This window comes from Equus asinus, chromosome 11 (assembly GCF_041296235.1).
Source record: "Equus asinus isolate D_3611 breed Donkey chromosome 11, EquAss-T2T_v2, whole genome shotgun sequence".
Taxonomy (NCBI): Eukaryota; Metazoa; Chordata; class Mammalia; order Perissodactyla; family Equidae; genus Equus; species Equus asinus.
Window position 1 is genome coordinate 21,632,752 of NC_091800.1, and position 26,980 is coordinate 21,659,731.

A 26,980-nucleotide genomic window follows, 5' to 3' on the forward strand; every position below is an offset into this window, starting at 1 on the left:
GACGTTGGCCTTAGTAACATCTTTTCGAATACCGTGTCTACTCAGCCAAGGGAAACAAAAGAAAAACTAAACAAATGGGACTACATCAAACCAAGAAGCTCTGGCACAGCAAAGGAAACCATGAACAAAATGAAAAGACAATCTACAAAATGGGAGAAAATATTTGCAAATCATATATTCGATAAGTAGTTAATCTCCAAAATATATAAAGAACTCATACAGCTCAACAAGAACAACAGCAACAAAACAAACAATCAAAAAACGGGCTGAGGATATGAACAGACATTTTTCCAAAGAAGATATACAGGTGTCCAACAGGCACTTGAAAAGATATTCAACATCACAACATCACTAATTATATTAGAGTGATACAAATCAAAACTACATGAGATATCAACTCACACCTTTCAGAATGGCTATCATTAAAAAGTCAAGAAATAACAAGCGTGTTGGAGAAGATAAGGAGAAAAAGGAGCCCTTCACATACTCTTGGTGGGAAAGTAAGTTGGTGCAGCCACTATGGAAAACATTATGGAGATATCCCAAAAAGTTAAAAATAGAAACACAGCATTATCCAGCTATTCCACTTCTGAGTATTTATCCAAAGAACATGAAAACACTAATTCAAAAAGGTATATGCACTCCTATGTTCATTGCAGCATTAGTAACAATAGCCAAGACTTGGAAGCAACCTAGGTGCCCATCAATGGATGAATAGATAAAGAAGATGTGGTATATATATATATGTATACAATGGCATACCAGTTAGCCATAAAAAAGATGAAATTTTGCCATTTGTGACAATGTGGATGGACCTTGAGGGTATTATGCTAAGTGAAATAAGTGAGGCAGAGAAAGACAATTACCGTATGACTTCACTCATATGTGGAAGACAAACAAACAAACCAGCATATAGATACAGAGAACAGACTGGTGGTTACCAGAGGGGAAGGGGTGGGGGAAGGGCAAGAGGGGTAGGGAGGCTCATGTGTTGACGATGGATGGCAACTAGATTTTTGGTGGTGCACATGATGCAGCTGATACAGAAGTTGAAATATAATGATGTACGCCTGAAATTTATGTAATGTTATAAACCAATGTGACCTCAATTAAAAAAAGTCCCCTGACTTTGCTTCTCCCTCGAGCTAACACCCCGTCTCTTTTCTCTGCTGAACAGCTACTTCTGTTTCTTCAGCCTCATGATCCATTGAAATAGTTGTTGTCGAGATGACCAATGGTGATGTTGTCTCTATGTCTAGTCGTGTTCAGTTCTTAGTTGACTTCTCAGCAGTATTTAGTGCTGTTGATCACCACCCACACCTCCAACCCCCATTTTGAAACTTTTCCCTTCTTTTTTTCAAGCACACGTTTTCATTTTGTTACTCTTTTTTTTAATTGTTGCAGTTTCTTGGATGCTAGCCTGCCTGGATATCTTAAAGTCTTTTTTGGTTGTCAGTTTCCTTTGGTGTGGATTTCCCTAATGGTTTTAGAGTGGAAAAGGGGCATTTTAGCACCTGCATCACCAGCATGTTCCTATTGTTCACAACCCCACTCTGTTTCCTTTTAGTTTTTTGAGGTACAGTTCTTATTTCCACCCTGGAATCTTTACATCCTCTCCTCTGTCTACCTAGAGGCCCCTCTCCTCATCTTTGCCTTCAGATGTCCACACAAACATCTCTCCTGGGAGGAGCCTTCCCCGACCCACCCCCACCACCCCCTGCCTGACACCCCCCACCACCGACTACCCCCATGCTGGGCAAGTTATCCTTATTATTGTTCATATAGTGCCAGCTGCTTTTCCTTCAAAGTACATATCCAAATTTCTAAATGTACATCTATTTCTGGTGATATGATTAATACCTGTCTTCCCATAGGCTGTAAGCTCCATGAGGGCAGGGACCTGGTCTGCTTGCTTATAGTGAGTACTCAAAACATTTTGGCTAAAGAAGTCAGTTTATTATCTCATTGAATTTTAAAAACAGTGCACAGAACTCTGACCTGGCAATTGCTAGGGGGCACCATTCCTCCCCACCTGCATTCCTATCTGAACCATAAAGTGAAAACATCGGTCCTTTTGTTTCATTCTTCACGAAAGGGAGGAGTGACTGCGTTTACCAGGAAAGTTCGGAAAAGCAACTCTTCTTACACACATCTGCCTGGACACGGGACACTCTCTGCTCGTGCCTGCTTGTCTGAAGGCTGGTTGGGGTGAGTGAGCATGGGTGATTCCAGGTGGTTTATAATGAGGTGGGTAGATCTGCCTATTTCCAGGATGAAGCCCATTTGGGGCATGGTCTGAGCCACTTCTCCAGTCTAACTTTATCAATGAATCTGACAGTTTGATTTCCATCTTCCTGACCTTGTTATTTTCTCCATGGGTTGGTACTCTAGATGCTAAGAGTTGGGCGTTACTTAGTGTTCTAACAAAAATAGCAGGCTTCTTAGATGTTCCCTTTCCCTGTTAGAATTCATGCCCTCGTTCCCTGAGCTAACTGGATTTGAACACTTTTTTCTGTTTTCTAAAATCACGGTATAAATATTACTAAGTTTATTGTCTCCTCTGAAACTCCTTCCCCGTTCAAGTACTAGTTGTTCTAAAAGCGTCGTTAACTTCCTAATGCTGTTCCCAGAGTCACTGGTGAGAGGAGTCTCTTGCATCTCAGCTGCCTGCCTCGCCCTGACTTCTGGGGAGAGAGCTGTGTCAGGCAGATCACGCTCTGCACCCAGCACCCAATCTCCCCTGCCAAGGGTACTGAGCAGACCTATGGGTTGGGGGCATGTGACCCATGGGCAGAGACTCCAGGGAATCAAATTTCTACCTGGCTTGCAGCCTATGAGGTAGCCTGGCACAAATGTAGTGTTCAAACAAGGTCAGAAAATGATTAACTAGGCCAGCAGAATTGAATTGGAGATGTGGGCAAGTGTCCCTTAGTTGGGAAGGAGAGCCCAAGAAGAAGAGTTCTTGAAGAGGATGGAGTCTGATAACTGAGCCTTGTTACCGAAGGAACACCAGAGTGAGATCACCGAGATCCTGCCACTGGTTGCTAGATGGATGACCAGGTGGTTAGAACTCTCTTGGATCTCGCCTGCAATACTATTGGGAACCTGGTACACCTTTCTCCTCTGTAGCCAACAAAGCCCAGTGAAGACTCTCACAATTCAGGATATTTCTATTTGTCTCTCCTGAATTCCTTCTCTTCTCTGCAGCCCCCTCGAGGACACTTCCATATGGTATTCCTTAGCACAAAACAAAAGCATATCTCCATTCAATACCTGGCAACTCTCCATGGTCTTGGTTTACTCCTAACTTCACATATGACCTTTTTGGACACAGGGTCCCATGTAATCACTGTGGTAGACTAGAGAAAGGAGGGTGGGACAGAGGTGGCAAATACACAGCTTGCAGGATGATCCTAGCCCTTTGATGTGCTTGGTTTGGCTCACAAGTATTTGTAAGAAAATTTTTTGAATTAATTTCTACATTTTAAAACAAAAGAGATTCCCCATAAAAATCCAGATTTCCAGATTCCCTTGAAAACTAAACACCTGACAGCACTGGGCCTTCTTCCCCCCGAGGGCAATCATTGGTCAGAGCTGGGTAATGGCCACCCTCCTTTAGTTGAGCTCACCCTTAGCTCTAGTTCATCTCTGGCCTGCCTCCATCACTTATGTGCCTGTCTGACCCCTGTTATCATTGAACTTTGCGTTCACTGTTAGAGACAGAATGAGGGAGCACATGAATGAGGAGAACTAGAAGTTGTTTCTCAAGCTAAGGCAAGAAATAGCATTAAGAAAAGGATGCAGCCAATAGAGGATGTCAGCGAGAGACTAAGGATGAGAACCTGGCAGTGTCATTGCATTTGATTAGGAGGGGATCCTTAATGGATTCCATGAGTCCAAATGTCAGATGGCAAGAGGGTGGAGAAGCTGATGATGGTCATGTGGGATATTGGAAATTCAAAGAAATCAGTCATTAAATGGAGAAGAGAGATATGATAGTTTCGGAAATGCGAAATAGTGCCTGTTGATAACGTCTTCAGAATTTCAGAGACTTATGAAACCTTCAAACAGAGAAGGTTATGCCTATGGTATGAGGGAAAAATAGATATTGTTCAAAAGGGAGGTGATGTATCTATGAGGAAATCCGTAAGGTGGATGGAGAGTTGTGATGACTACACGGGGAAGGTTAGTATTCCAGTCCTAGAGAGAGATGGTCTGTCTCCTTTGAGATTTGTAAGGCTTGTGGCATTTTGTCTATATTTTAATTTTCCTCTCAATATGTAGGGAATCTTAAAAAGTTTTAATTCACAATTGATAGTTCACTTCTTTTTAAAAAAACATGTCCCCGTGATAGTTTTTTTGATGGAATATTGTCCTGTGGCCTGTTTCCTTTTCTGTGCTTTTGGGAATATCTCATATGAAATAAGCACCTCAAACTTACATGAAGAAATTTGATTTACAGAAGATACTATGGAACAGCCATTAAACATTATTTATTGAATTTGCATACAATCATTGAAAATCATGACTTCTGTTTATAAAATCCATGTGCCTCAACTCACAACTGTTGAGAATTTATTTAATTCAAGAACTTGAGATACACTTGGTTTGTGTTCTGCTCCCTTATCTTCTTGGTAGGCTTAATAAATGCATGCACTTCTGTCTTCCTCAAGCTTCCAGACTAGAAATATCTGCTCTCAAGGAAATAATTATTCACTTTCTCACAAAGCCATGACTAGCTCCTGATGGAGCCTAAAAAAGTTCTTTCAGATTCACTCACTTGAAATACCACCTCTTCTTTCATTTGTGGCCTTAGGCTCCCTGCTTCCTGCTTTGTTGAAATCCATATTATGGGGTAATTTTTGCCCCTCTAGCTTGACCGACCTCTACGTAAAGAACCTGAACTCCCTTCTGGGCTCAGCAGGGGAAGAGGACTTGGCTCCTTCCACTGGAGGCCGCCATCTTGTTTCTACTCCCAACTCTGATATTTCCCCAACTCCTTCATGCTAGTCAGCTACTTCTCCCAGCATTGACTCCCTTCCCTGCGGCAACTCCCACAATGCACAACTGTGGAGTTTCTCTGTTTACAGTTTGCTGCGGGGTTCATTATATTTATTTGATGGGGAAGGTTTCAATTACACCTCAGCTGACCCATCCTCTTTAATTTATACTCCCACTACCTGCTCTCTTTATCTATACTTCTAAATATTAGTCACCTCTGTGAATGGAAGATATTAAAAATATCTTTCTGGGTTGGCCCAATTGTGTGGTTCTTTTCAAATAGCAACTGCTTATCTGAAGGGAACATTAAACCCTGAGCACAGTGAGAGACTTATAGTAGTCACAGTATGAAAGTTCTTTGTAACTGGAAGGATCTTGGAAAGAATTTAATCCAAACTCTCTTTTCCAGATGAGGCTTGGGGAAGAGAGGTGATTTACTCAGAATGATTTTGTTAGCTAATGTCAGACCTCTTGACTTCCAAGACAAGATCCTCACCACACTAGATATTTCTGTGTGTGTGTGTGTGTGTGTGTGTGTGTGTACCTGAAGAATGGTTCCCAAACCTGTCATAATCAGCTGAGGTGCCTTTAAAAAAGATAGTAGCATGGTCCCCTATCAGACACACTGAAACAGAATCTCTGAGGCTGGGCCCAGAAGCCCAAGGTCTGGCTTGGGAGGTGCTGCTTTGTAGAATTCTCTTGCTTTTCTCCTCCATCTCTTTTTCTCTCACATCAGGCACTGAATTTTCTAAGACTGGCCCTGTTTTTATAATTCCATTACCAATGTGAAAGAGACCCTAGGTGAGTTCACTACACTACGTTGTCATGGCAGAACGCAGAAATCCAGAAGAGAGAGGTGTGCATGTAGCAGCCTGCAGCCCTGAGCAGAAGGTCCTGTATCTTTAAGCAGAGCTCAGCAAGTCTAGCAACTGGCTTTGTTTGTGTATCTACGTGGAGGCGGCCACAGGCTTGTGAGCAGTACCTGGAGCCGTGGGCGTTCTCTAGGGAAGCTGCCACATGAGTCAGGCCTGCAGAGAGTTATGGAGTGGAGTCCTTGATATGCTCAGTGATGATTCAGGGGCACGGTTGCGACCTTGGCATGCCAGACTAACTGAATAACCTACTCTTCCTGGCCAGAGTTGGCCTTGTGTGGATTGTAGAAAGTCATCCTGACTTGGACAACTGCAGAGTCACTACCATCAGTGAAAGAGATAGACATGAGGCCATTTTCCCAGAATCAACCATGACATGTGGGCATAAGGAGAGCGAGGGAACTGTGGGGTCAAATGGTCCCGGATGACCAGCTCCCAGAGAATAAACATATTCACTAAGGCCTTAGCTCTAGAAAGACCACAGAATAGCTAGGTATACCAATGGGTGGTTAGTCATGTGATGATACATGGCTTGGGGATCTAAATCCCTTGATACGTGTAGGTGTTGGGCAAGTCTCCCCTGTGGTGAAGGGTTTCGGGCAGTCCCATGTGAAAGCAGTGAGAATGGCCCAGAGACTTTGGGGCTGCTTCCCAGCCCACTGCGGACTACATACACCTTTGCTTTCAGTTCAGGCGCTCTTTATTGTTTGTTTGTTTTTTTTGTGAGGAAGATTGTCCCTGAGCTAACATCTATTGCCAATCTTCCTCTTTTTACTTGAGGAAGATTCTCGCTGAGCTAACATCTGTGCCAATCTTCCTCTATTTTGTATGTGGGACGCCACCACAGCATGGCTTGATGCGCGGTGCTAGGTCTGCACCCAGGATCTAAACCTGCGAACCCTGGGCTGCTGAAGTGGAACGCATGAACTTAACCACTATGCCACCAGGCCAGCCCCTCAGTTCAAGTGATCTTTACTTTTGACTCTTTGGAGGTGAAATATTGACCTCTTTTTTCCCTGAAGATGCCCAGTGGGGCAGAGCTCATAAATATTTACCTTCTTCTCATTTTATAGCTCAGATTACACCCAAAGCATTGCTGTCTGGCAGGAAAAGCAAAGGCTGAGGAATAATAGAAAGAACAGGGTGTCACTCAGATTTTTCTGTCACCACTTTCTCTCAGGGTTGGGACAGTACCACTGCTACCGCACACCCGTGAATCACTTAGAAACCAGGAGTCACAGAGCAGAGGGTGGATTTCATGCATAACAGAAAGGTCTCCTGGAGGTCAACAAGTAGGTGCAGCCAGACCAATCAAGTCCTTTCAGGTAGATAAGGGAATGCAATGTGTATGATCTGTAAGTGTTTTTATTTGTTTGTTTTTGCCGTGAATCCTTCAGGCATTCTTGCTGGAGAACCAATCCTGGGAGAGGGGCTTCTTGACCAAGCGTCTGGTCCATGCTGAAGGGGTACAGTGAGGAAAAGTGAGCTGAGCACCACAGTGGAACCACAGCAACCAGTAAGTGGCATAACCCCTTGGCAATGCTCCCTGTCAGTTTCTCTACTACCTGGGCACAGGTGGGTACAATGGATGTAGGCCCTTGAGTTACAAGGAACCATGACCCATGATGGCTGGGTCATGTAAAGAGAGGGGCCAGGGTTATTGCAAGAAACGAGGGGGAATGAAAGAGCAGTTCTCCTGTAAGAAACCACAGTATGATTAGTCCACACAGAGATTAGAGCAGTATAGCTCTTGGGACCTTGGCACTTGGGGGTGGTGGATCTTTACGGTCTGCTATTAAGCGACTTGGCCAACCCTTAGTTTCTGCTGCTGTCTATATGTATACTTTAGCTTCTTCTCATACCACCCGTGACTGAATACAACTCTTCTACATTATGTCTTCTGTTTAATCCTAGTTTCTACCTCCTCACAATTTTGCCTTGCTCTTAACTTTGCCTGGCTCAAGGCTACTATGGCCTTACCCAGCGAACTTCAGCCCCCACGGCAAACATCCTGAGTCTCTGTGTCTTCCCCAATTCAAAGTCCTGTGAGTGAGGATCTGATTGGCCCAGTGGATGCCGTTTGAGATCAGTTGTTTGAGCTCAGCTTTGTACAACAGGTCATGTGATAAGCCTGGATAGGCAGCCTTTGAAACAGGTATCATCCAGTCAGATAAGGACAGAAGTAATAGGGACATATGTAGGGCTGCCATTTCAGCAGGGGCTATGGGTAGAACAGTACCTCTTAGAAAAGGCCATGGATGTGATCTAACCATCTTTACTACAAGCAGCCAAGAGTTAAAAAGCTCCCAATTAAAGAGAAAAGCAATAGTTCTAATCACTCAGATAATGCCATTAATTGGGATATTGTTACTAAGCCCTTAAAATACAGAAAAAATTTTGAAGTGGCCTTGATAAACTACGCAAGACGAAATATAATGTTGCTGGAACCAATGCCATATAGTAAATTTTACACAGGTGCAAAAATGGTGAGGAGGGAGACAGATGGGGAGAAGGGAGGCTTGGAAATCCAAGCAAGCATGAAATACAAACATCTGGGGGTCATGGCGAAACACAAGCATTGCTGAATATGTACAATAATGTGAAGTTAGAATATGACGTATAGGAGATGATAGAGTTTTGTATTCTTCTCAGCATTGGCTAAATCATTATTTTATTTAGTTTTGTTTTGTTTCTGTATTTTTTAATAAAAGAAGAAGAAAAGAAAAGAAAAAGATACTGGAGAAGATGGGGGGATGCAAGGTGAAAGGAAAGAAATAAAAGGGGTGTAAAATAATAGTTGGATTCCTTTAGTTTGGGAATTAAAAAAAAAAAACAGGCTAAGGATTGACTTTTTAAATTAAGCCTCAAATGCAAGGCAGCAGATGGGTGGACCACCCTTTCATTCCAATGCTACAATTAAAATCAGAGAGAAAAATGGGGAGACAAAAACTATTGGCAAGTTGATTGCCAAGCAACCGATCGAATTGCAAAGGGCCAAGCCAATTCACTTTTCTTAACAACAAAATAATTGGGCTGTGTCTGAACTATGTGAAATTATCTCCATTTTAAAGACACCAGATGAGTTTGATTATTCAGTAATCAATTCACTCCTCAGCACTAGCTTGTTATATCAGCCAAAATAGCTGATTTGACTCCAAAAATGTCAATTCAGTGGCACCATGTAAATGCATCCTCAAGCTTCATATGAGAATGAGCTCCAGATCCAGCACTTTAGTCTCTGCTTTACCCACAGAGATAACTGACAGGAAAGCCACTTGGCTTCCTCTTAGAGAGGGTAGCAGCAAGGAGAGGAAAGAGAATTTGCTTTTACCTCCCTCACTGGATTGTAGGAGATTCATCCCCTCATTCAAAAATATGCTGCAATGCAACTGACACCAACTCCCCAGAGTTAGCACAGACTTCACAGGCAAAGGGCACTGTTCTCCAGAGACTCCCTTCACTTTAGACACCAGCCACATGTTCCAGAGTCCCCCAGGCCACCCATACTTTTGAAGAACTGGTGACAAATTTGGGGATTCCCATGACCCCCTCAGTTTTGGTAATTCGCTAGAACAACTCACAGAACTCAGGAAAGCACTATACTTACTATTTTATTATAAAGGATGCAAATAAGAACCAGCCAGAAGAAGAGACCCATAGGGCAAGGTCTGGGAGGATCCCTAAAACAGAGCTCCCATGTCCTGTCTCTGTAGAATCTGGATATATCACCCTCCTAGCATATTGCTGTGTTCACCAACCGGGAAGCTCACCTGAGCCTCAGTGTCCAGAGGGTTTACTGGGGTTTCATTATGTAGGCATGATAGAATGAAACCTTAACTTCTTGTTTGAATTCAATCTCCAGCTTTCCTCCCCTCCACAGAGGTCAGAAGTTTGGGCTGATATCGTGTGGCTCAAAGCTCCAACCCTCTAGTCACATAGTTGGTTTTCTGGCATGGCCAGCCTCCATCCTGAAACAATCTAGTGGCCCACCATAAGTCACCTCATTAGTATAAACTTGGGTGTGGCCCCAGGGGGTCACTATCTTCTAGTGAGGCTGGAGGCTCCCAAACTGCTTTGGCTGCTGCCACTTCCTGTGGGGAGAAAAATAAAGTTTAGGTGGTATTTCTGCTTCCTAACCTGCATCCCAGTGGTTTGCCCCTTCACCCAGAACTTCCCCTTCTCCTATCAGGTTTCCCCTCAGCTCTAACTTCAGGCACCCAGAGCTCTAAGATGAGGAAATGGCTCTATCCCCTTGTCCTGATCACTTTTTGGTTCAGACAATCCATGTCCCAGGATAAATGACAGTGGACTATTTATCGCAAAGCCCCATGCAAAGTACCCCAAAGAAATATTTGCACATTCATGCATTTCTCAGGGTCTGGGTTGGGTTGGGCTGCTTGGTCTGTGCTTGCTTTTATCATCATCAGCCTCTCCCTCTTCCTCCACAGTCACTCAAGAACAGTATCCTACAATTGCCTGTAAGAAGCAGCCCTCTGTGTTTTTACCTAGAGAGCAAACCAAGCTCTGGGGAAGGAAGTGGAAAATGGTCCAGCAGGCACAGCAGGCAAGATGCCTGGGCCCCACAGTGCTGGGAGGTGGGAGGAGGAGAGAGCAGGCAGGAAGGACATGAAACATCGGCCTTCCTGCAGACAGCTGGCGAGGCCAGGCGGGCCGTCAGCCAGAACAGGCCAGAACATGGCCTCCCAGGGAGAAAGGTCTGCTGGGATAGTCAAAGCCAATTGTCTGAAAACAGAATTATAGAGGAAGGACGGCAGCAAGAGTTAGGGCGCTGGCCCTTGCCCTCTTGCCTCCCCAGACACAGGGACCAGGAAGAGCACTGAGTCAGAACAAGGGCGGCTCTGTGGGCAGCCGGCACTCACAGGGGCAGGTGGCCACACAGGACACACGCACCAGAGTTATTGTGCTCTCTGGGGTCCATTTGGTCGTCATGGAGATAGAGGGAAATTCCCGGTTCTCCTCTTAGTTTCCAGATACACAGTCTAGTGTGGCACTTTGGTGCTAGGTAGACCTGGGTTTGAATCCTGGCTCTGCTGATCGCTAGCTGCGTGACGTTGGGCATGTCACCTGGCCTATGCTGAGCCTCATTTCCCATGTGTACAACAGAGCTAATATTATCTTCCTCCTATTGTTGTTGTGAGTGTTAAGTGAGATGATATACATTAAACTCCTATGTTACCCGGCACCTTTAGACCATTTCACTTTCTCCCTCCTCCTGTCCTCAGGTCCCTGGTGCCACTGTCCTTCTGTGCACAGTGTCCTGCACCTGTAGATTTCCCTGAAGCTCCTGCTCCATTTCTTGCTGGGCTGTGACAGTTCAGGATCCCCCACTGTCCAGCAGAGTCAGCTCCTGAGAGTGAGCAGTGCACTGGGAGAGCTTACCATTTTCCCGTCATTCACCCAGCTGACTTTGCTGGAATAAAAGGAAGTTGGCATTTATGTGCCATGATTTCAGTGATACCAGAAAGCCCTTTCCTCTTCTCTCTCCACTCCCCTAAAAACCCCAGAAAACAAAATCCCTCCTCTACATTGCCTGCTGAAATTCAATTATTGGCATTTTGTTCTTTTGACTTAAGGCTTTTCAATAGTTAAAATGCCAATTTCTTAGAAGTCCTTATGTTTAAAGCCTGATATTTGTCTATCTGTATGACTCAGTTAGTCTCCCTCTCTCCTCTGAGGTCCACGAGTTAGGGAGGGCCCGAGGCCACTGGCCAAGGAGCAAAAGCGGCTCAGACTTTACTTACTCCAACTTCACAATTTAGCTTTGAGCCTGTTTCAACAGAGGCTGCAAAGCCAATTTCTCATCCAATCCACAAAACTCCTCTTCTCAGCCTTGGAGTTTTTTCTCCCCACCTCACCCCCTCTCCACTCACTCCCCACCTCTATATGCCACTGGTGCATGAAGGAAAGAGTTCACATCTGTTGCGTGCCTACTGTGGGCTGGTTTGGGAATGACATGCGTCATCTCCTTTATACCTTATTGCAACCCTGGCGGCAGGATTCTTCATGGCACTTCATGAAGAAAAGAAACATAGCAGAGAGTTAGTAAATTGCCCAAAGACACCAAAACCCTGGTGGTCCAGCTGGGATGTGGACCCAGGTTGGTCTTGCTCTAGAGTTTTCATAAGTCACTGTCAACTGTTTCCACTTTCTTCTTATTTCCCCACTTCCGTTTCTAGTTTATTAAGCTTAATACATGAATTAAAAAAAATACATTTCCAGAAAGAGGATAATACATTTCAAACAAAAAATAACCCATCACAAACTCTTAGTATTTTAAAGACATCTTATTATGAAAACACTTCAACATCCATGAAAGATAAAGGATAGTATTACAAACCCCCTGTAATCGTGGCCTGTTCTTGCCGGTCAACAGGTAAGTGCCAGTTAACAGCTAGGCGTCATGAAGAGTATCGGGAGAGGCAGTGTAGCGAGCGAGCGAGCGAAGCTTGTGTTCTCTCCAGAGCCTCCAGAGCTTCCTTTTCCACAACCGCATGTCCTAGCACGGCTCCCGTCCTGTTATTCACAGGTGACGGTGATCGCTAACCCTTACTGGGAGTTTGGTGTGGCAGACATGCCTTGTGCTTCACAAATGATAACCAATGTAACTCTCCCAGTCCCCCAGTGGGGAGGGCACAGTCATGACAGGCCCATTTTGCAGGGCTGGGTGCTGAGTTCAGAGATGCTCCTTTCTTGCCCAAGGCCACAGGGCTGATGATTAGTGGCAGAACTGGGGCAGGAACCCAGGCGACCAGGCTCCAGAGGCCAGGCTTTACGCTCTGAACTTGACATCCTCGATTCTTTCCCCGACTAAATTTATATTGCACAACGTAATCTGAAAGCACCACGTTCCCCATCTTTTGTCTGTTCACAGTGCTATGCTAATCTATTCTTTTTTCTTATATCAAATGCAAACAATTTAGAACTAGTGTTTGGAGATTCTGCCACCTTTGTCCCCAGGGCAGGGGGCCAGGACTTTGAGTTTCCAGGCCAAATACTATGCACCCTTCTCCTGACTACCTCTTTGGGCTTAGCGTCCCTAGACGATGTGCAGAAACAGGGCATCTACAGCCCCCCATTACCCTCCACCTTACTACCTCCCAGTTTTTAAACAGTATTGAGACTCTCCTTGTTTATGAAGTTGCCAAATCAATTCCAATTTATTAGCTGAGAACCAGCAGGCAGATAAGGTAAAAACAGGGCTTAACAGACAACATGAGAAGCATGGGGAGAGCCCTTAGAACAAGCAGGGCTGGCTGCTCAGCCTTTGCAGACTCAGGGATTAGGTCTCACAAGGACGCGAGCCTTGCTGAGTCCCTTTCTAACAAAACCACACCTCGTAGCCACCTGATAATAGTCCAGCTTACACGTGGTGTGGGAAATGAAACTGACCTCAGGAGCCGAGCGCTGCCACCTGGGCTGCCCGAGGCCTTCAGCCAGAGAAAAGGGCACCGGGATGTCTCACATCAGAAAAGACAGAGAGGGCCGAGGCCATGTGGAAGTCTTCAGAGGAGCATGGGGCATGTGTGTGGGGTGGGGACCTCCCATGCCAGGCTCTGTGCTAATGCCTTATGCCTAGTAGCTCCTGGCAGCCCTGCCATGTGGCCTTTTCTCTGCCCCTTGTGGCTGATGAGTGGGGTCCTACAACATAGCGCTCAAGAGTGGAGCCTCAGGACCAGAGGGCCTGCCTTTCCACTTAAGCCCTGCCCTCTCCAGCCTTGTGGCCTTGGGCAAGTCACATAATCTGTGTGGGCCTCTGTTTCCTCATCTGTGTATTGGGGACAAAAATAGTTCTTCTTCTATGGGATTGTGAGGTTTAAGAGTTAGTACATATAAAACGCTCACAACGGTACTCAGAACTTAGAAAGCTCTGTACAAGTACTCTGATACCAGAGAGGAAAGCCATGGGGGCGGGCATCAGGCTGCCAGGGTCCAAATCCTGGCACTGCTACTTGCTGCTGTGTGACCCTGGGCTAGAAACGCAAACCTCCTCAGCCTCAGTTTCCTCATTTGTACCACATCAGGGGGTTGGTGAGGGGTTTAAATGAGTTAATATTACAAAGCTCTCAAAACAAATAGCACTCGGTGAGCACTCAGTAAGATTATTATTTTACTATACAGCAGGTTGACATTGTGCAAGGTGATGACCTGTAAAGGAGGTAGTGGGCTGACCTGGGATACGTGTGATTTTGTTCCATGATGAGATAATATTAAATTTTGGCCAGAAAATGACCACTTCTATTTATCCCTTCACACAGCAGTCAGAATTTCCAAAAGCTACAGTTTCCATCTCCAGCTCCTTATCCAAGACCTTTCCCCGGCTCCCCCTCCTACCTGAGTCCCATGCCCCCTGACTTCTCCACGTCGGTGACCCACCTATGTAACCAACTCACGGGTTCCCGCCTCCTGCCTGAGTCTGTACATTAGCCACAATTGCTTCACAAAGTTATATGGCTCGTAAAACAGAATAGCATATCGAATGGAAAATTCAACCACAAATAAACCGGTTTCATCACACCTTGCCAGCGTGCTTGAATTGTTCCATGTGATTTGATTCCAGTTCAAAAATTGCTCGAGGGCTTTAGTCAAGGCAGCTACTATTTATATCCCACATTGTTTTGGGGGTTTTCCGATTGTCTGAGTCATGGGCATTCTGTAAACGTGTTGTCTGTTAACTCTGTTCCTTGCAATGCTACTAAACGTTACAAAAAACATGAGATTTGGGGATTTGCTTAACCAGTGGCCACAGAGTGAAGCATAGATGGCTTTGGAGAATGGAGAATCTAGAGGAGGGATCTGGATGCTCCCGCGTGATCGTCTCTGTGAAGCCCTGGATCACATAGACGGGCTGGTCCAGGGCTGCAGAGCTGCAGACAGGGAAGTAGATCAGTCGGATGTCATTGGGAAAGGATCAGGTGGATTGGTGACAGCCCGGATCTGGGGTAAGATGAGAAATTAAAACAAGTCCCCTCTCTGAGCTTAGAATAAGAGGGAGATTGTTGTGATAGAAAGGTTGGGAAGAATAAAGGGTTTAAAGAGAAGAAAAATCATCAGTTCCCTATTTATTGAGCACTATGGGAGAAAAGTGTAAAACATATTCTTGCTTTCAAAGAACTTAACATTTTTCCTGGAGATAAAAGACAAAAGAATCCCCGGAATGACCAACAATTGATTTAGAGATCCATCAGGGCCAGGAAGAAGGCTGCTTCATGACAGGATAGCATTAATTGTGGTGCATAATTACTTTCCAAATGTTTATGTAGAGAATAACTATTGGAAGCTCATTTCTGGCCTGATGAGACAGAGAAGGCCATAGATAAAAGGTGCCATTTGAGCTGCTTTGGAAGCATTGGCAGGGATGACGAAGGTAGATAAGACCGGCAAGACGACGTGAGCACGAATATGGAGGCTGACAGGCCAAAGGCAGGGCGAGCGCTGGAAAGTAGAGTCCTGGGAGGTAAATAACTGGATGTAAAGTTAGAAAAGTAGACCGATGTGAAGGACTTTGAATACGGTCTGTGGAGTTAATTGCAGTATGAAATAATGGACTTTATATAAAAATATGCAAGTCTATTGAGTCTCCCACTGGCCATGTGACTTCTCCCCACTGCCTTTGACTCACTCTTTCAACAGTTCCTTGCAGGGCGGAGGTCTGGGCTGGTCGGGGAAGGTACGCTCACGTGCAGGACCATGAATGGTGTGGCATTGTAGTGCTTTTAGCTGAGGAGAAGAATTCTTCAAATCACAGCTCTCTGAGATGGATTAGTCATCATCTTTCTGCCACTTGAATATGTCACTTTGTTTTTCAGAGTGAGGAACAGACTGCTGATGGTCGGGCTTTCACCATTTACACCTTCAATAGGTACCAAGAAATTTGTATAAGTTAGGCACCGTGCTAGGCACTGGGGACGCAAAGATGAATAAGACACAGTCTGATAGGGGAGACACATAATTAAGAGATAATTACAGCAAAATGTGTAAAATGCAGTGATTGCCAAATACCTAAGAGGGGTGTGGGGGAGAGAAGACTTGGGCATCTGATCCAGCCCCAGGGTCCAGGGAAGTTTACCTACAGCTGCTGCTGTCTAAGCCAAGTCTTTAAGGATAAACAGAAGCTGGCAGGCAAGGGCAAGGAAGGGAGGGAGAGGGCATTGCAGGCAGAAGGGAGAACACAAAATGTGTGATAAAATTAAGAGAGTGAGTTCTGGAGTCTAATTACCCAGGTTGAAATTCTCTCTCTGCCACTTACTAGCTATGCAAGTTTTGGCAAGTTATTTATCCTCTTTCTGACTCAGTTTTCTTGCGTATAAATGAGAAAAATGATAGTACCTACCAGATAAGATTATTGTGAGGACTACCTGATACAACGCATATGAAGAAATTAGCATAGTGCCTACTACATGGTAAACACTCACTGAATAATAGCAATGATGATTATGATGATGACGACCACCAGAGGGTCAATGTTACTGGATGTGCAGTGGAAGATGAGACTTGGTGAGCACTGAGGCCAGAGACATAGGTGATGCTAAAACCTTTACCACTGATTTTTATTCTATAGGCCAATGGGAATTTTTTAAGAGTTTTAAGCATGGAAAATAGCATAGCAATATTTGTGATGTAGATAGATTCTTCAGGGCTTTGTGCAGTGCACTGATAGGAGGAGGACAAAACTGGAGGCCAGAAGTCTTGTTAGTGGTAGTATAGCAGTCCCAGTGAGAGATGATAAGGGCCTACCTAAGCCAGGGAAATCCCAGTAGGGACTAAAAGGAAGGGGCAGATTTGAGAACTTTGGGTGGCAAATGTGACAGGATTTGGTGAAGGAGAAGAAAGAACTGAGGACACTCCCAGTGCTTCTCATCTGGGAGATGAGATGAATAGCGGTCCATCTACTGAGAGGGAGAACGTATAAAAGAGGCCTGTATAGGAAAGACAAAGGTAAGATCAGATTATTCAGAAGAGTTGAGTGTGAGGAATCTGGGGGCAGCCAGGTGGAGAGGTCCGGTAGACCACGGTTTATGTCACAGTGAAACTCATTGGGAGGAGCCAGCTAGAAATACAGATTAGGGTGTTGCTAGTATGATGATGATTATGGAACCATGAGAGTGGATGAGATTGTCCAGAGAAACAACAAAAGAAGAGGATCAAGGATAAAATCCTGGGAGACACCACTGTTTAAGAAGCATGAGAGGATAGGCAGCCTATAAAACCAGGAAGGACTGATCAGAGAGGCTGAAGGTGAAACAAGAGAGAGTGGGGTGATGGAGACTAAGAAAGTGGAGAATGTGAAGAAGAAGGGAGAGATCAACTGTCTTCAAAACCATATGGAGGCCCACCGAGGTAGGACAGGGAAGGGACCAACTCATCTGGCAAGAAGGAGGGGAGGAAGAGATGTGAGATGAGGAAGGAGAGACAAAAGATGTTGATTCTTTGAGATATTGTGTTGAGAAAAGAGTAGAAGTAGCTAGAGGAAGGAAGGGAAAACAGAGTTAGAAGATGCTTCACGGTTTTTTTTCTTCTAGTGGGAGGGATTGGAGAAAGTTTTTATCTGATAGGAACGAACTTATGGAGAGGAAGAAGTTGTAATGGCAAGAGAAAAAGAAGATATTTGATGAACCAAAGTCCAAAAGGCCATAGGAAGGCATGATACCAAGAGCTCAAGAGGAAAGAATGCAATAGGAATAAAACAAACAAACAAAAACATCATCTTTTCCATCTTTTCTGAGATTCCAGGCAAGAAGATGAGTGGATGAAAGTTTTTGTAGGTGTGGACAAGCTTAAAGTTTGCACGTTAAGTCTCAGGTTTTTAAAAGATGTAGAAGTAGGGGGCCATATGCTCTAAGTGAGGGGTACGGGAAATTATTACGCCTTTCTGGAGAGTTGAGAAGAAGTGCAATTTCTACTAAAAGGGTGCAGCACATGGACAAGAGAAAGACTGTCCCTCAGTCCTGAAGCTCAGTTGAGGAAGACCGTGAATTTGTGGCATCACCCGTCTGAACTGTTGGACCATATATTTCCACCCTCCTTGAATGTGCTGAGTATAGGAGGAGAAACACAGGGTGCAGTGTTCACTCAGGGGTGGAGCATTGCCACGTGGGCACAGTGAAAGCAGGGACAAAGGGCCAGTGGGGGTGCTGGTGAGATGATAGTTCCGAGGAACAAGCCTGAGACCGGGCTCAGGAGGCTGACAATAGTCCTTCTGTCTTGTTTATCCCAATGAAGCTCAAGGGAAAGAAATTACCTCAGAAGAAATTATGCCTGTCTTATAATCATTATTCTTTAACAGATGAAATGCCATTTTCATTTTTGCTCCAATTACAATCACAAAAACAATATATTTAACTTCAAATATCTCTTTACCCTCGTCCTTGGGTTGTGCATCAGCTTGAAGTTTTGGAAACTCCAGAACCACTGGGTGACCTCCCACAGCAATCAGGCATTTTCCCAGCCACCTTGGGGTAGCATGGTCTTTATGCACTTTTAGCAAGGATGCAAGGAACATTAACCCCACCTGCTGAGGGGAGGCCCTCCAGCTCTAGATAGAAATGACAGAAGAAAGACCAGGAAGTCACTTAAGCAAACAAGCATCTGGAACATGTTGTGAAGATGAACCCAGTTAACCCTCACCGCCCCCCACCCCCTCACCAAATAAGAGTAGAGCAGGAGTGAAAAAGAAATTATTTTGAAGAAAAATAGGCCAGGCTGTGGTCTAATAGAAGTCGATTGGTTGGATGGAAAGATTAAGAACATAGCGAATGACAGTGTGTCGCTACCTTAGTTTAATCAGAAGAACCACCTTTTTTGGTGGTTGTTGGTGGTGGCAGCACAAGACTAGTAACGATTTCCTCTCTCTGTTCAGGACCACTCCCTCAGTGGATGGATAGAGCCCACGCCACTCGGGACGTATAACTGCCATGTCCTCAGGAGGCCAGGATGCTTTGACAATGCCCATTCTGATTCCTCTGGTGGATGTTTTGGAAAGGGCTCGCCTACGCGTCTGCTACAGGAAAGCAAGCTCCTTGAGATGATCTATCGCGTGGAGACATGCAGATAGATTGCGTATCATCCTCACTTTGGACAGAAGGGAGTTGAATTAAAGATCATATAAATATATCATTAAAAACAAAAATGGTATTTGAACAGCACATTATGGTTTACAAAACAATTCCTCTTGTTACTATATCCGATCTTCACGAAAACGCTTTATAGAAGATTGTTATTGAGTAAAAACAACCCTTTACGTTTCTTAGCTTGAAAATATACTTTTTCATTATATGGATTTGATTGTATTGCTCTATTGCTTTCCTTGGTATTTCTAAGTCATTTGTGTTTCACTCCCTTACTCCTAAAATCTTCAATAGATTTCTAGAATTGAATAAAATTTCTCCTTCAACGCCCTCCATGCTTAGGCTCAAACTGTTCTTCCCACGTTAGCTTCTCTCCTCACCTCCTTGGAGACATATTTCTCTATCTTTGTCCTCTCTCTTCCTCCCTCCTCCATCCCTGCCTACCTCATCTGCTGAGCTCTCTGCTTCTAACAAGGCTCCATCCTAAACTTTAACCAGCTCTTCGCTTAGGTACCACCTCCTTAATAAACTGGTTCTTGTTTACACTCACATTTGGATGCAATCTCTTCCTTTCCAAGGTTCCCAATATATGTGATACCCTGTTTCTAAAACTGTCATAATGGTGTCGAAGACATTTAGTGAAGTGTCTTCTTAGATGGTAACTTCTTGAAAGCTCTGGCTTTTTTCTTTCTAATTCAAAACCCAGATCAAGCATCATTTTCACTGTGAATTCTTTTCCATAGGCATTTAATAATTCCCTTCTCTCCCTACCGTCTACTTTTTACATACTTTACACAGATGTGCTTATCACACTGTGTTGAAACGGTTGGTTTTGATTTTTATCTTCCCTGTCAAGCTGTAAGCAACTTGAGGCAGCACAGCATAGTGGTTAAGCAGCCAGACTCCTGGGTTTAAATCTCAGCTCTGCTGTTTACTACCAGTGTGACCTTAGGCAAGATACTTAACCCCTCTGTGCTTCAGTTTTCTTCTCTCTAAACTGGCGATAATAATAGTACCTACCTCACAGAGTTGCTGCAAGGATTAAATGAGTTAGTACACGTAAAACGCTTATCAGATGGTAGGCAATTATCATTATTGTCCTTCATATTTTTATTGACAAGAACAGTGCTTAAACTAAGCAGGCACACAGCAGGTGTTTTTTGAATAAATAAATGAATAAAGGAGAGAAAATGTACATGATGGTTCTTTCTAACAGATTCCAAAGTCAAAGATAGACCGTCCTCTCACCCATAGTTTTCCCACAGCAATTAATATGAGGTTTATAATAGGTGATCAATAAATATTTGTGGAGCGTGCTTTATAAATATTAATCCAGTGACTGGCAGATTGAGAAGGATAAAAATAATAAAGATGCAATGAATTAGGCTCATATCAAATAAATGGTGATGGTAGATTTGACATGAAGGTTGTGAGACACATTTCTCTCTTGTTTTAAAGCTCCCCGTTGGGAAGATTATTAAACTTGCATGCTTGGCTTTCTCCAGACTCTAGTTCTGTAATAACATGGCGGCTACCAACTGGGGTCACGGAGGGAGCCAGGGCAACGCAGTAGGAGAATCCTGACACTGAGAGTCTCTCGCCTCCAAAGGGCAGATGTGGACCCCGGACCCTGCCTCTGGGGAAGGTGAAGCGAGCCATGCAACAGCTCTGCAGGAGACCTGGCCAATCGGGACTCTGCAGCCCCGAGGAAGGCTGCCACCGCACTGAGGCTTTGGCTGAGAAAAGTGAATCAACTGAGGATTGCGAAAAAGCAGATTAAAAAAAAAAAAGCCCTTTTTGGCAGATTGTACAGGCAGGTATGGGGCTGTTTCACAGTCCAGCAAACATGCACATTCATGTCAGCGGCCATGCCGCAAAAAAGCAGGGGACTTGGTTGTTCTGCTAGAAATGCTTACACCAGCTCTGTCCCCTCCCTGCCTGCTCTGGCTTTGTCACTCGACTTTCCTAATTCTGTGTTAGGGAGGTTTTTTTTTACCCCTCCTCTCGGCTTTTTAAAGTAACATCGGTGGAGCAGCTAATGAGGCGGTGGAAAGCAAGCTGGTCGGTTCTGGGTTGCTAATGACTCCATTCCCGGGAGCCTAATCAAAGATTTGTACATTTAATTGCTGTCAAGTCAGCTCCAACCACCTGCCATTTCTGCAGCACCTGAGCTCCCAGCTCCGTAGCCCCTGATTCTAAATGAATCCATCACCATTTTTAAAGGCCAGAAAGCCGGGCTGCTGGGCAACCCTGAATGGGGTTCATCCGGGAGTGCAGAGACCAACAGGCCTTGCGGAGACCTGTCGCTGCCCTAACTGGGTCAGTGCTGGAGGGACCTGCATGTTTCTTGGATCTACTTTTCCTGCTTCCAGAAGGAAAAAGGGTGGGCGTGGTGAGGATGTGGGTGTGGAAAGGGAGAGATGAGGGGAGAAGGTGACATCTGATCCCTTTCTTTCAGAATCTATTGATGCTTTTATCCTTAAAGATGACTTGATTTCCATCCCCAGCACATGGTTGTGCCATGGATCAATATTTGCTGGAGATCTGTTCCAATTAAAATGGTAATTGTTTTATCGTCTTTCTCTAATTCAGGTTGTAGTTATCCTCTGGGCTTTTTTTGAGATTTGGGGAATGAGAAAACAGTTAATCTGGACCTGAGTTTAACTTAATGGCAAAACAGGCTACCTCATGGGGATATAAATTAGGAAAGAAAATTAGGTCTAGCCTTTGTTCTAACTGCAGTAAAAAGTCTGAACTCATGGACCACACTCTCTTTATTCTTTTCACCTGTGAGAGGTACGTCAGGTAAACCTATTCTATCTGATCTAGTGAGGTCAGTCTCCAGAGCAGTGGTTCTCAAACCTGAGTCTGCGTCAGCCTCACGTGGAAGAGTTACTGAAGCACAGCCTGCTGGCCCCTCCCCAGTTTCTGATTCAGTCTGACATGGCTGGGGCCTGATGATTTGCAGTCTAAGTTCCCAGGCAACGCTTATCCCACTGGACTGGGGGAGCTATCTCAAGTCCTTTGGAAATGCCAATCTCACTATCCACAAGTGGATGAGATTGTCCTTTACCAAGAACTTGATCAGCTGTGTCTGCCTGCTAGGAACTGAGTTGGCCACGCGGAAGAGGCACTGACCCTGAGAACTTACATAGGAAAGGAAGGGATTGCTCCTTTTTTCTCCTTCCCATCACAGGCCCACATATCATGCATGAAGGAAGGAGACACGATGGGCCACGTCAGCGGTTGGGCAGGTGCAGTGCTTTGACCTACACACGAATAGCCCCTCCCATCCCGGAATTCCTTCAGCCAGAATAAAGCTACTTGTATTCGGGAATTTATTCTCCCTTAAGGTAACCGACCATCCTGATCTGCCCAGGGCTGAGGGGTTTCCCAGTGCTAACATTTAGAGTTCTGGGCAAACTGGGACGCTGTTCAGCGTATCTCCCCTTTGGTTTAGCAGAATCTACATCAAGAAAGGCATATTGCTAATTCAGATTTACAAATAAAATGAAGGTAAATATTGTCAGGCTATGTACATTTTTTCCATACCCCTGCCAAAAAAAGACCTAAGTGTTGAGACTGATAAATCTTCATTCATAATCCCCAGCTTGCCATTGGCAAATATTTGCTCCAGACAACTTTGGAACCAGACCCATTTTTCATTATTGACTAACAGTGAGGAGGTTTTCTTTTTCACTTCCTTATGAAAGAAATTTGCTAAACTTGAACTGATTTTTCTAAAATAGTAGCTTTTCTAAAATGAGGAAAGCCATCATTCCACTGTAATCTGCAGCTTCTCCTTGACCTTGACGTGAATTTCTGGCTTAGTCTTTTATGACCACCCAGTTGATCTGAAGAAGATATTGTGGTGACCAGCTATATCCTCCAGCTTTCTGATACTTGTTGTTTTCTTATATTTGTCTTCTTCCACTCTGCACAGTTGTCACCACTTTCCAGACAAATGCACACTTGTTTTGATTTCCTCCTTGCTGCCCAGTCTATTTATATCAGGGGACCCTGGAAAGTGTGCAAGATAACCTTACGAGAAAGCTAAATTAATTAGAAAGAGCAAACACCGTATGATCTACTGATCAGATGGGAAAATATTGTTAATTGTTATTCACTTACTACCCCAAATCTTTCCCCAGAGTGCTTGAAATCACAGAAATGAGGTACACTTGCTCTTGCTCACCTTTGGAATTTAGATTTAAATGCATCCCTGACCTGGGAAGACAGAACAAAAGAATAATGGCTATCAATCTGACAAGACCGAGGAGGGCAAGTGTGTGTATACGTATTTTCATGGAAAAATTGAATTGGCAAGCCCTCTTGATGGAAAATTCAATGTTCTTTGGGTTGAGAATTCCCCAGCAGCAAAATGCCCTGAGTAGGGGACTCCTGATTCTGTCACTCTCTGCTCATCTTGAAAGGCTGTGCTGAAGCACCATTCTGGAATATCTTTTCCTGGACACAGTCCTTCCCCACCCCGAGCTGCTTTGGTCACTCCTTCCTCCATGTCACAATTATTTTGCGTCCCTGTTTTAGCCCTTATTCCATAGCCTTAGGATTGTCTGTGTATGCATTTATCTCCCAATTTGGCTGCAAACACTTTGAGGCCAGCATCCAGGATATATTCCTGATGGGCACCTTGCTGCCTCCTCCAGTGCTTGGCCTCCATAGATACTCAAAAATATTTGTTGATCGAATGACTGGCTGTTACTCTTGAAACGGCTTCGGTGATCCTATGCACAACTCTCAGCTGATCATTTCTAAGAATTTGTTGTAGTTATTTTACTACTGTCAGTGGGATTTGGGCGAAGTCAAGAGATTCTTGACGTTCTGCCCTTGTAACACACAATCTGGGCACAGGCATACTTAAAGGTTAAGTTGGCCGGTACTTGAGAGACGTGATTAAAAACATAAGGTTGAAAAGGCAGTTGGTTTGCTTGATTTCACCTATAGTTCATGCTCTTGCTTCACTTCCACGGGTCTCATAAAACCTAGAGCTGTGGAAAGTAGAACCACCAGGAAGCTTATCCTTCTTGCCACCTTATTTCTCCCGCCGCCTTTTCTGTATGAGTGGGAAAGTTTCTGCCTGCTTTGCTATGGGACAGGCAGACGCTCCGGCCCAGAGAGGGTTTTATTACCACCCTATAAACTTCACCAGGGACACTGTTCAAAATGGTAGCCTTGTGCCCTGGGACAGAGGTCTTTGCTCAGCTCAGCCTAACTCTTGTGCTCACTGCTTCTGTATTAATCTTGCCCAAGGATTAAGGAAATGGTCGAAGAAATGGAGAACATTCTCTTCTGGAAACCTTGACTTTACTGCAGGTGTGACTCGCTTTACCCAATAGATGTGGTCCCTAAGAGCTACGTGAAAATCACAGCTTTAGAAATCTAGTCATATTTAAAATGCACTGGAAAAAGCTGACCATTTAATGGAGGTGTTTGTGAATACTTTCAGAGTCACATCTTTGGTAATAGCACAACAATCCATAATTTCTCTTCTGTGACAATGCAGGTTTTCATAAACAGAGTTTGCTCCAAGTGAGATGCACGAGAACTGTTTAAGGTTGGTGGCAGGTAGCATGGAGATGCACAATTATTAGCAATTATTAATATGCTGGGAGTCCTGTAAGGCACTGGGACTTTTGGGCTTTAGTTTCCCCTCTATTGTGCTGCCTCACCAGTGTCCCCTCCCCAATCCCTCCCCTGATGCCTCCCCCACCTGGAAGAACAAAGGAAAAAACACAAGGAACAGAGAAGACTCTTCAAATATCTTTCACTTCCTTCCGGAGGAGGGGCTGTTGCTAGGGGGTGATGAGGAACATTGAGACTGAAAAGAGAAAGAGAGGGGGAAAAATACAATCCTCAGAGTGTCGGGAAGCAGCAGGGTGGAATTAAGCCACCCCTGAACTCTTTCCTCTTTCTGGCCTGACTGAGAAGGGGACTCAGTGTGATCTGCAGTAGTGCAAACACAGCACTTGTCGTGTCCTGTTCCTACTCTCTGTCCACATCACTAACCCTGCTTCAACGGTTCAGGGCCTCAGTTGCCCATCTAGGCATTATGGAAGGTCTTTAAGCAAGGGTGCGATGAGAGGGTGCCATCCATTTTGTGTGACTGTTACAGACCCACATAGGACTCTGTTGTTCTGTTAGGCAACATGCCAGAAAGAGAGGAGAGAGTCTAGTCAGGATATTTAGCTTATCAGCTGCCACGGCAAGAATTTTCCCTGCTACAAACTTCCTAACATTCTGACCCTTCTGCTTTGAAAATTTCCAAGGCTGTTCCTATGCAACAAAAAACATTACATGATCTATGTTTCTTGCGCAATGTAGCAGCGGGTTGTACGTTACCAGGAAGACATGTGAAAGGTGTGATTTATTTCCCATTCTTTCGTGTGGGTGAGTCCAGTGATTTCCGATGGAACAACAGAACTCCGTGGGACACTGAAATGTTCCTGTAGATACCCGACTGCCGTGAGCCTCCACTGGTCTCTTGGGAGGTATGCAAATCAAATACTGGACACCTGGCCAACACAGAAAATAGCAGATAGTTCCTCTCAAAACTCCAAACATCCAGGTGTTTTCAGTCATTTAGTCAAAATACCTGAAGGCTGCCCCGAATTAAACTGTAAATTAGATGCTTAGTTTCAGGTAGGCACAGCCTGACTCTTCTGGACAAAATCTTGACATTTACTTTATGTCTCTTTTTCAGAAATTCACTGTAATTTTTATCTTTGCAGTGAGAGAAAAACTTTTATCTGTCTCCACCAGTCTTTCTTCATATTTTGATGATTGACTCATCTCAAAGATGGAGAGTTAAGTACAATTTAAGCCACTGCCACCACCAACATCAAGCAAACAAACAAGCGTGAAGTCAGAAGCCCTGTGGCCCAGCCCTAAAGTCTGCTGCCTTGCTAAGGACTAAGTCACATCCCCCCAAACCTCAGCTTATTCGCCTACACAACAGGGTTGATAACCCCTGTCTTGGAAACTTCTTAGGAGGCTCAATGAGATGCCGTGAAGAGGCAATTGGAAAGTACATGTACACCACCTCATATTTTTGCCCATAGATCATTCAAGCATCTGTCCTTTGCCCTAGAGGAAGACCATTCCCAACCTACACTACCAACAAGTTCTAGAAGTCAACAAGTTTGAAATGTTGTTCCCACGAGGGCCTCTCAGAACAGCAGTCCACTTGCCCTGCTGGGTGTATGTTGCCCAGTCCTGACCCCATTTAGGCATCAATTCAATCATTCTCAATTAAGATCGTCTGCCTGAACATTGGAGTTAAGAGTAGAATAATCACATTTAGTCGGTTTTTAAAATTCTTTTTACAAAAAAATTTATTTTAAAATTATTTTGGGTCAAGTTTATTGAGGATAATTTACATATACTAAAATTCACTCTTTTTAGTATACAGATCTATGAGTTTGAACAAACATATAATCTTGTGTGACCACCATGAGGATCAACATATGGAACATTTCTGTCACCTCCAGAAATGCCCCTGCTCCCTTTTGTGGTCAACCTCTTTCCCTTTTCCAGCACCTGGCAACCATTAGTTGGTTTTCTGTCTCTATAGTTTTGCCTTTTCCAGAATGTCATGAAAATGCAAGCATAGGGCGTATAGCCTTTTGGGTCTGGCTTCCTTCACTCAGCATAACACATTCGGGATTCATCCATGTCGTTACATGTGTCAATAGTTTGTTCCTTTTTATTGCTGAGTAGTAAGTAGTCCAATGCGTGGATGTACTGCAGTTTCTATATCCATTCATCAGTTGAAAGACATTGAGATGTTTCCATTTTTTTGGTGATCATAAATAAAGCTATAAACATTTGTGGAAACTGTTTCATATGTATATACATTTTCATTAGACGTTTGGTTTTAAGAGACATATTTTAGTTCTAGATGAACAATCAGAGACTGAAAGATTTGGGGACCCCTGGGGAGAGGAGAGAGTATGTTTCCTTTAGCAGTCAGTCAGGCCCAGACCTGTCAGTTAAACATGAGCT